The following is a 10,502-nucleotide window of genomic DNA, read 5'->3' as shown; positions in this document are numbered from 1 at the left end:
CTTTTCTAAGAGATGCTGTTGATATTGAACATTGGCACTCTACGCTTTTTTTGTCTAGACCTGATGGACTGTTACACCCTTTCCTTTACTTATGTCAAAACCAATGTCTGTTCATTAACAAAATTACTGTTGATGACACTGAAGTTGAAAATAAAAACACAAATGTTTATGGGACTTTTCTGGTCAACTGTGACCAACATTTAACTTGTGTCAAACCAGTTTTGTCTATGCTGTCAAACATTTACGATTAAATTGCAGTGGGAGCAAAAACATCAGTAAAAAAATCAGTAGGTTGAATTAAAGACCCAGATGCGGAAGTGCATTTGCATTTTTACTAATGTCTTGAGCATTACAGGTAAATAACACAATGTTGTAAGCTAGTAAATAGTCAGTATATAGACTGCTTTGCAAACTCAGATGTAAATAAGGTAATCATGAAGGGGTCTGCTGGTGAAATGTCTTTGAAATCAGAAGTTGTCACTGGTCGAGAACTGTTGTTAGGAGCCAGCTCCTCATGTTCAGCACCCACTGGTTCAGCCTGGCTGGATCACCTAAAGACAAACTTGACACAGGCAAGAATGGTAGATTGTTAATCATTGTTATAATCAAATTATTTGAATTACACTCCAATGTGGGACATATCAGTCTGTTCTTGTGTTGCATATATTGATTTGGCAGACGCATGTGTTACAGTACACTTTTGTTTCCTTGTGTCTAACCTTTAACTGACAATGGTATGTTGACTATGTTGCTCGTTATCACAGCTCCCGTGTTCAAAGTATACAGTCAGGTTCATAGCGGTTCACCTCAGCTAGCCGAAAGCAAGCCGTTTAATGTGAGGATTGAGGAATCTTCGGCTTAGGTTAATGTCTTCACAAACGTTTCGATCTTAAATGCAACAACCGAGGTTGTAAATTGACAACAGACTAAGTATTCCCTAAAGGTTTTTTGAAGAAAACACATATGTTACCTTTACACAGTCTGTTTGTTGATTACAGCTAACTCAAGTACTACCTGGGGCTAGTAACATTAACATGAAGCTAACTCACAACAGCGGTTTTCACTACATTTCTTAAATTAATGTTTGTGGGTGCTTCTGCCATTAGGTTTCAACAATAAGCAAATTGGTTCATTACTTCCTTAACGTTACACTTACGTGGGGATTTCCGATAGTAAGCCAGCATGTTTGCGGTAAAACAGAGACATACCACAGACGCTAATTTGTCCTGGCGATTTATGCTAACGTTACTGATGCTAAATAGTGCTAACGTTCACTTAAGCTAGCAGCTACGTGAAATAATAGTGGAATGTCACTTACCGGAAAACTAAAGTGATGTCCTCTTCTGGTGTCGGTTAGTACAGTTAATAGCAGAGAAGCCCATTGTATATCAAATATTTCAATAAAAATGTTCAGAGAGGATACGGTGATGAAGATTCAGGATGAGACGTCCGTCCACTCGGCTGGTAACGTCAACCTCGACATTGGTCAGCTGTCAATCAAGTTGACGACGTCATTGATTTTTTATATCCAAATGCGATCTAAACTAACGAGTTAGAAAAAAATTCACCCCCCTCACAGTTGTCAGGGACCGGGAAACTACCGAAAAATTCAATAAAAGTCCATGGGACCAGGCTTTAAAAACATGAATTTACGCCGTGAAAACGGACATTTTAACATGGGCGTCTATGGAAATTTGCTCTGTTTTGGGACCAGTCCCCAGCGGATTTTCGAGGTATTGCAGTTTTTCGAACTTCCGGGTAGGCTTCATTGTTCAGTTTAGAATGTTGCCGCTTGGTCTGAAACTGCTCCATAGAGCTCCCCAGTCCCGCCCACAGCCTTGTCCGGAAGTAAAAATCCAATACAACTTCTCCATTGCCAATTGGAGAATAAGCCATAACATCGTAACCGTCCATGGTAGACTTAAAACCAGCTACGATGTGACTAAGCGATTATACCTGCTCATATAGATGTCAAAAGTTAATGGGGGCATCAACCTTGTTTTGAGAAAACAATGCTTTATTCACGATTTAACGAGAGAGTACTACACTACCCGACACCCTAACGTGTAAAACTGGTGAAAGCAGAGCCTTTGATTGGTAGAGATCGCCGTTGCCATGGCAATGCCAAACAAACTGTACTCAGCTTTTCCCGCGCCTATCGTCCAGCTTCGTCTCGCTGGAACTTCAAAACTTAAAATGGCTGCAGGGCTGATCAGGACCGATGTGTGGTCTTCCGAAAAATAACGGTTTTCTCATCTTGAAGGTTGAATTTACTCAATGGAAACGGTAGGAAGTAATCATCTTCTTTTCTCAGATTAATATGGAACCATGTTAAACTATCTTTAGGCTGCAAATGTTGGAAATGTGTGTACGTTTGCAAAGCATCCTGGGATTTGAGTTCTCTATCTCGGAATTTAAGATATGTACACAGTCTTGTACCTTTCGCTTTTTTTACATTTTCTGTTAATTTTTTCACTCGAAATTATAAGTTATATGCTTATGAGTCACATCGTAGCTGGTTAGCCTAAGGCATGGTCTAAAACTCTTTATATCCGAATTTTTCCAGAAGTCAATGGGAGAAATGAATGAGAATTTTACTTCCGGACAAGCACCTCTCTCGGAGGAGGGGCGGGACTGGGGAGCTCTATAGAGAGCCGAAGTCCCGCCCCTTCCGTTTGCCTCCATGGGACCTATCTTTGGATTTTTTTTTAATGGCAGTCAATGGAGAAATATAAATTATTTTCTGGTCCCGATTGTCTTGTGCCTTGAATTACCCATATGATGTTTGTCAATTTTAATGACAATTTTTCATGTAAAGACATTTGAAAAGTATGTTGTAACTAGTGAATTACAACACTGTGAAAGATCGTGTTTCCAACGACTACAAACACATCAGTCGCGTTAGTGACGTTAGACCAATTCACAGCCACGGGCGCCAGCAACAGGTCTTATTTGAGCTTCCCCCTTGCCGATGAAAATATCATGAGTCAGAGGATTAAACACACCAGATAAGTTGTATTTCATTCATAGACTGTACAAACACTGCTGTTAAGTGACTTAGCCGGCAGCAAGATGTAACCGTTAACTAGCATAGTAGCTAGCTAACTAGCCAGCCTCTCGTTTGCTAGTTGGTGACGTGCATCGCTTGAGACAAGAGATGTAGTCCACTGAACGGATTCGCACAAAACTTACATAACTTTTAAAGTCTAACGAAAAACAGAACTTTATTAATGTGGAAAATTATCTTTTAAATTCCCACACATCATATGTGAAATGCACGGTCCAACTCGAACGGGACCAAAAAATAATTGTTATCTCTTCATTGACTCCCATGCATTAAAAATCGTAAAATAGGTCCCATAGACCGGAAGTAGAAGGGCGGGACTTCGGCTCTCTATTCAGCTGCGATTATGGGGCGTGATTCAACCGATACAGTGCGGGGGGATAGCTCTGCACTCATTGGATAGACCAAACCAAACAGAACAAGTTATTGGCTGTCAGTATCTGCGAAATCTAAGACAGAAATATGTAGCAGGGTAGGCTATGGAAAACATCCTCCTTCGTTTTTAAAAATAATTCCTTCAAACTGTATGCAATGAACATCGGGGAAGTGTGTCGTTAACCCAACGAGCAAACAGACATTTTTAAACAAACGGGAACAACATCACCCAAACATGCTGTTTTAACTGGGTGAAAGTGAAACTGAAGTTTTCCCACATATCCTCGTTGGTCTAAGTGTTCAGAAATAGTTGTGCGAATCCGTGATAAAACCTCCGTTTCAATAGCTAAGATAAACGAAAGGCCAAACTGCATGAACAAATTATGCATTCATAGCCATAGCGTTTCTGTTGCAATCAAAATCAACCTAAGCGAACATGGTCTCACACCCAACTCGTTGATCGAGGACGCATGCAGCCGTGAACGTCACTGCTGTTCATATGTCAATCATCACGTAAAGCCCGCCCTGTGAAATGTGATTGGTCCGGGCCGAAGTGTATCTCGAATAGTAGCAGCTGAACGGAGCAGTGCCAGACCGAAGTTCCCTGCAGGAAAAGAATGGAGGCGGGGCTAAACTTCGGTCTGGCATCCAGGCTAGAACATAACCTGACTTTCGCCAGATCCTGTAGTTCGCTGTCTGCTTCACACAAGGATCTGGGACTTCTCGATAGGAGATGTATTTCTGAAGGCGGGTCCTTGTAAAACATCCTCGCATGTGATTTGATAAACCACTTGCCTGTTATCTTGAATGACGTGCTAGGCTTCTTCAAACTCTTGCCAAACCCGGTCGGAAGAAGAGTAAAAACATCCTTGCCACCAATAAATGTCTTCAAAACTATTCTCTGTTAATCTTTTCAAGAATGAATACTCGATAGATTCGACAAAACGGTTGAAATAGCAGAATCAATGTCAGCACAAGACTCCTCGCTGCGTGCCGCCATTGTTATTTGAATCAAACACTCGCTTCGGCGCTCCTGATTGGTTGCTTATTTTTTGATCACTGGCCCAGGGGTTTGGATTGCCCTCGCGTCCAGACCCTTGTGTGGAGCTCAGCGAAACGCCTCTGGTGGAGCATGGCGGAACTACAAGGGTCTGGCGAGAGTCAGGCTATGCTGAACATGCCTTTATCCAATCTTGGAGGACTCAAAACTATTGCAGGAACGGAGAGCACTTAAACATGATTTTCTCGAATTTCTTGAATTTCTTGAATTTCCCCTTGGGGATCAAGTAAGTATCTATCTATCTATCTATCTATCTATCTAAACATGTTCTCTAGCCTGCAGCTGCTTGCTAGTGGTAAACGATTAGCCGTCCAGTGGAGGAGTAGCCTAATTAACCCACCCATTCCAAATTGTGTTACTTGTTTGTTCCAAGTTATGGTATAGTCCACCACCAGGATACCCTAAGGCTGCTTATGTGACAGTAGAGTATAATGACTAATAGGCAAGACACACACAATCTTTAACATTTGAACATGAAGAGTATTTGGTCACTGTCTGCTCAAGCCAATTAGCCAAGCCAAGCCAACCTGTTTGTCTTGTGATACCTTCATCTTAAAAGAGATTTCACCTCAGTATGATGACTGCCCTTCATTCACAATAGATCGAGGGACTCACTGAACTAAGCCTGTGTCCCCCACAGCTGACATTCCACAATCACACAGTGCCTGCATGCTGGCCAGGGCCTGTTGACAACATCCTCAAACACGGAAGTTTGGGGACGTGTTAGCTCAGGCCTTTGCTGTGACGTGCCTCACTGGATGGTGGTGGTTGTTTCCTGTCAACTATGATGGACACAGACAAGGTCAGTTTGGTGACTGTTCCTCTTCCTAAGGCATGGGTCACAGCCCTGTTGTTTTCCTAGATTTTACGGCCTTCACCCAGGCGACCGAACCAGGTCAGCAAGGCTTGTGCCACTAATTGGCCGAAACAAATACATGGTTTAACTCACACATATTGTTGCAAATGTGTGTGCACTGCCCTCCCATAATTTGTCATGTCCATTCATTAACTGACTATGGATGTGATACCTGTTAAACAGAACAGGTGTTCCAGTATGAGTTGGTGAGTAAAATATACTTTACGTGAATGAAGTGGGTTGTATGTAAAATGGATGAACATATACATATGAAAAGGCTCTGAAGTGATATAGGAATAAAAAGGATAGGTTAAATAGTCAGCAGGGTTACCAATTTTACTTTCTGATAAAATCTCCTTCTACCCAAGGAGAAATAATGTATCACAGTTACATTTACATTTACCTTTTACAACCTTTTACAAGTGGTAGAGTCATAGACATATGTGTGTTTTGTAAATATTTTCAGAACCATGCCTTCATCCTTTGTTTCCAGATAAACTTGCAGAAGTAGGCTACGGAGTGATAACATGTTTTAACTGCCTGCCCTTCATCTTGTAATATCAGCAATATACCACAAGAGGGTGACAGATATTTACAGACATTTACCAAATGCGTTGAAGTAGACAGTTACCCATTTAAACTGTCAGCCTCTCTTACGACATGTAAATCAATAAGGCTTACTATAAAGGCTTGGAGTGATTTCAGTCTTAATGTAGCTTGTCAACACAGCTATGATTAGCTAGGTATTGATTCATATGGCTGTTGGACTATATTCAGCGAGTCACCTCACCTCACTCAAAATGCTGTTATGAAACTGATGCGAAGCCAGTTTGAGAGTAAAATTTCCACATCTTTGTGGCTGAGGCAGAAAGTCACGCAAGGAACTGGCACAACAGCATTGTCACTTTTCACAGTGCTGTTTCATGACATGTTTGCTGTGGTTGTTTGTGTGAATGCGGGTCTGAGTGTGTGTCCGCATATGTGTGTGTGCACACACCTACCCACTTTTCACAATGCTGTTCTGTGACATGTTTGCAGTCCTCGTGTGATTGTGAGTGTGTGTGTGTGTGTGTGTGTGTGTGTGTAGTGGTGGTGGTGGCAACGGTGTGTGTGTGTGTGTGTGTGTGTGTGTGTGTGTGTGTGTGTGTGTTCGTGTGTATTTTTTTTATCAGCTCTCTCACAGGTCGGCAGGTTTTTATCACTCTTGAGGCTGCTTTGCCAAGTTGTTCGGTGAAGTGACCCGGATCCTAAAGCAAAGTGATGGAGGTGTCTTAGAGAATGGTGGCGGTAGGGGTGAGGGTGAGGGAGGGGGCACAAGGAGAGGAGGTGGCTTTGGATGGGTGGCTGGGAGGGAGGGTGCATTATTGCAGCTGTGCGTGTGCTTGTGTGTCTATGTGTCTGATTAGGGAGGGGAGGGGGGGTAGCAAAGGTTCAGAAGTGTTGGAGCAGAAAATCTCCCCCCTCTCTTTCTCTCTCTCTCTCTCTCCTCTTTCTCCCCTTTCTCTTTCTCTCCCTCTGTCACTGGGCCAGACGTAAAGCAACAGCAATTTGTGCGATTTCACAGTTCACTGGCCACCAAAAAAACTCTGACAGCCTTTTAGAGAGAGAAAGGGGAAAGAGAGAGAAATAGAGAGGCGCTGAAGAATCAGCAGATAGAAAGATGGCATAAGCTCAGTTGTAGAGGGTGAAAACTATAGCAGATTGACAGGGACAAACTGAATTTTCAAGGATGCCGTTTTGGTTTCAAATACAAAAATGAACAGAATTTGCCAAGTAACAGCAAAAAAAGATACTGTAGAAAAGAGGGTCACACTTAACCCCGGACTATCTGCAGATGCTCAGATGATCAATTAACTATCTGTTGACACTCTCTTAACTCCAGTTTATGGTTAAGGTTAGGGGTTGGATTTAGGTAAGGTTGAGTCATTTTACATACTGAACTTGAATCTTAACAGATGGTCTGTTAGGTCACTGTGGGTGGACTGTCCATACAAAGTGTTCCGAAAACAGAATCAGGAAATACAGCAATGTTAGATGACAACATTTTCCTAAAGAGAAGGACGTTAAAACTTAAATCAATATGTTTGAGCTAAAGCTAAAGCCGCTCATGGCTGCATTCCCTTTATCAGTATTCTTGGATAAAAGGACGCCTCGACCAATGAGAAGTTGAAAATAGGAGAGTGGCCTTCCTACTTTTCTGTGGCCACCTTGGATGTGCCTGAGAATTGAAAGCTGCCCTGGAAGAAGAAGAAGAAGAAAAAAAAGCTAAGCACCAAATCTGACCCTGAATGGCACATAATCCTCCCCATTTCTCGGACGGCTCCAGTCCCGATCAATGGGGTTCCGTTTGGGTGGTCATCACGACCCAGCCAAGCGCTCCCTGTGTGGGATGGCAGCAGAGCTTCCCCGCGAGGACCCTGAAAAGAGTTTCCATTGAAGACCGGCAGTCAGCACTGGCAGCAACAGAACCGCTTTTTTTTTTAGCACGTAGAAGGTCAACAGCAGACCCTTAACATTAACTGCATCACGGCACTTTGAAGAGCTCCTCTCAGCACCACGAGGAGGGGAGATGAGGAATGCATGTCAGAGATGGAGCTGTCGCCGTCAGATGCTAGAGGCAGAGAGAGCTAACTCCTTAAGATAAGAAGTGTCACCTGAGTTCTTTGTGCTGCTTGGGTGGGGGGGTGGTGGGGGGGGGCGGACATCTGGGCTGGCTTTGGAGGTCAGGCACAGGACAGGAAGTTGCAGTAATCCCCCCAGCTGTGACTTGAGAGGGATTTCCCCCCACCCGCCTCCGCCTCACTACTCCGAGCCTGTGAGTCCGCACCAATCCCACCGCAAACGGTAGCTGACCGCACAGTTCCCCCGACTCTCTCATCAGAGCAAAGCGAACACGCACAGTACACCCATGCCCGGGCTGCACACCCACACATTTCACTTATGCTGTTATGAAAATGAAAAAGAGGGGTAGAGATTGTTTGGAGAAGCCCAGATGTGTGTTTCCTTTAGCGTGACTTAAAACATGCTTCATCAGGTGACCCACATGAATTGTGGACCTGGGGACATGGAACGTCAGTGATTAAAAGTCTGACCATAGCTGACGCAGCTTCTCGGAGATAACACACACCCCCCCCCACCCCCCCACCCCGCCGCCTCTCCCATAAGGCAATCAGATAATTGATACAAGGAGATATCGGGAAGACTGGCTGGAGTGGGCAGGGGTGAACGGATGGTCAGACGTCCTGATAGCCAGAGAAATGGTAAGCGGGGTGGAGCAGCAGACATCGGCCTTGAGAACTCACTGTGTGGCCCCCCCACGCCCCTCACATGACGGGGGGGAATTAGCATACGGGGCGAGGGGTCAAGTGAAGGTGGCAACCCCGACCAGTCGTCTGGAAAGCCCGGAGTGCACAGGTCACGGAAAAGCCGCTCTATTGCTTGATTGGTTAGACAAATCAAATTAACTACTAGATGTCCCCTGCCCCCTGCTTCAGGAAAAAAAAAAATCACTAATCCATGCTCACCTCTTAAGTAGCTTCAGAAAGTACACTTTTTTTTTTTTTTGATAGTTTCAACCAACATTAATACACTGTAATATCAAACACAACAGGTTTCCTTTTTTAAACACTGCATATAATCTGAACATTATGTTTGGGTGCAATCTGCATGTAATCTCAAGTAATCTCATGTTTTCTGAGATGCATCTGCTTGTCATTTGCACGTAAGGACGTTTGTCTCCATCGTTCTGAAGCAACACATTATTTTTGTGCACCACCACAGCTGTAAGCATGCAAAGGCCTGGAGCTGGAGAGGTCTGGACATTACATGCTACATTGATGTTGGCATCTCTCACCGGAGCTCACTACCTCTGTAATTTTATTTTTATCCCTTACATGGCTTTGACCTTCTTTTCGCCGCCAGCATTCGGTAAGCTGTGATTTATCTGCCAAATCAATTTGTTGGCTTCATTGAAATGTATTTAAGGCTGGGGTCATCGCCGAGGTCAGCGATGGCATCTAATAAATTGAAGGCGGGCGGTGGGCGGCGAGAGGCCAGAGACAGCGAGAGGAGAGGAGGGCGGCTGACTGTTTTAGCTGGATATGAAAAATGCAAAGGTCAGAGAACTTCATATCGAATGATAATGGGACGGCATGAAAACCAAACAATACATGCTATCCTGAGCGACATTAGCTCGGGCAATATCCACTGGTGAAGGCACCCATCACTCATGTTTACAACTTGCTTCATCTCGTCTGAGGTCACTGTGTGTGTGTGTGTGTGTCTGTGATACTGTAGATTGGGTATTGCAGTGCAGTGCAGAGCAAAGCGGAGGTTAGTCGGAACGTTGGATTACTCAACGGAAAGATAAAACAGCCTTTTATTTTCAGTCAAATTAAATCAAATCTTTGCGGTCTTAGCGCTATGTGTATTATAGTTGACCTCATCTGTAGTTTGTTTTGCCTGAGTTAGCACATTCATTCATATCATTTAAGTGAGGAAGATTGTTTTGATACTTAACATACGCTTAGGCAAGTGGTAGATTCGGGTTTCTACCTAAAGTGACTTAAAAGAGAATTAATGTCCATTTCAGACATGGATATAAGCTTGGAAAATGAGAAGTATACCAGCTTCACACAATACATGAATACCCAGTAGGGATGAAATGGAAAGAGGTTTACTGGAACATTGTTAAAATTAAATTGAAAGTAGGTCAGTGAATTTAATGATGTGAATAAAAAACAAATCATCAGTAATGTGTCAAGATCAAAATGCTCCGATATTCTTTTTTGTATCACTGATTCTTCTCATCTTTGTTTCTGGTAATTCTAAACTTTTACATTTTGTAAGACCTCTCATGTAAGTACAGGAGGCAAATCATGACATGATACTAATGGGTTTCACCAGGTCCCTTTCCACAGGTGTATACAATCAAGCACCGATTATGAATGCAGACTGCATGGTGCTTAAATAAGCCACCTGTGAAAAGGAACATGATGAAACCCAAATATAATGAAACATGATGCATAGACTGCAGGTGTAACTGCAAACTTCTAGGTTTGCGAGGAACTGTATTTTCATTAAAAAAAATTTAAAAAAAACAGTGAGTGATACCATCGCTCGGTAAAGCTCTACTTACATGTATACGA

The sequence above is a fragment of the Sardina pilchardus genome, chromosome 6, assembly GCF_963854185.1.
Source record: "Sardina pilchardus chromosome 6, fSarPil1.1, whole genome shotgun sequence".
In the NCBI taxonomy this organism is placed as follows: domain Eukaryota; kingdom Metazoa; phylum Chordata; class Actinopteri; order Clupeiformes; family Clupeidae; genus Sardina; species Sardina pilchardus.
The sequence above is the reverse complement of the archived record's forward strand: the minus strand, read 5'-3'. Positions refer to the sequence as shown.